The following is a 388-nucleotide window of genomic DNA, read 5'->3' on the forward strand; positions in this document are numbered from 1 at the left end:
GTGTTCGCGGCCAGCGACGAAGAAGAGGAGTTCGGCATTCACGAACAGAGGAGCAAGCAGATCGCGTCGCAGGCAGCCGAATTGTGACAGATTCGGTGAGCAGTGGAAGCTTTGATCCACTGGATCAGCACCGCAGGTTGTGCGGTTCGGTTGACGAAGGCAGTGAAGTTCACGGGGAGAAGCCTAGTTCATGGAAGGGCAGCAAGTAGAATTCATTGGAAGAAATTCTAGCCACGAAAATGAGTTCCGTCAAATTCGACATTGAGAAATTTAATGGGAAGAACGACTTCGGCCTATGGAGAGTAAAGATGAGAGCTCTATTGGTTCAGCCAGGTGTTGCAGAAGCCTTGCAAGGGTCGGCGGCATTGCCGGCCGACATGACCGAGAA

The sequence above is a fragment of the Phalaenopsis equestris genome, unplaced genomic scaffold (assembly GCF_001263595.1).
Source record: "Phalaenopsis equestris unplaced genomic scaffold, ASM126359v1 Scaffold000002, whole genome shotgun sequence".
Taxonomy (NCBI): domain Eukaryota; kingdom Viridiplantae; phylum Streptophyta; class Magnoliopsida; order Asparagales; family Orchidaceae; genus Phalaenopsis; species Phalaenopsis equestris.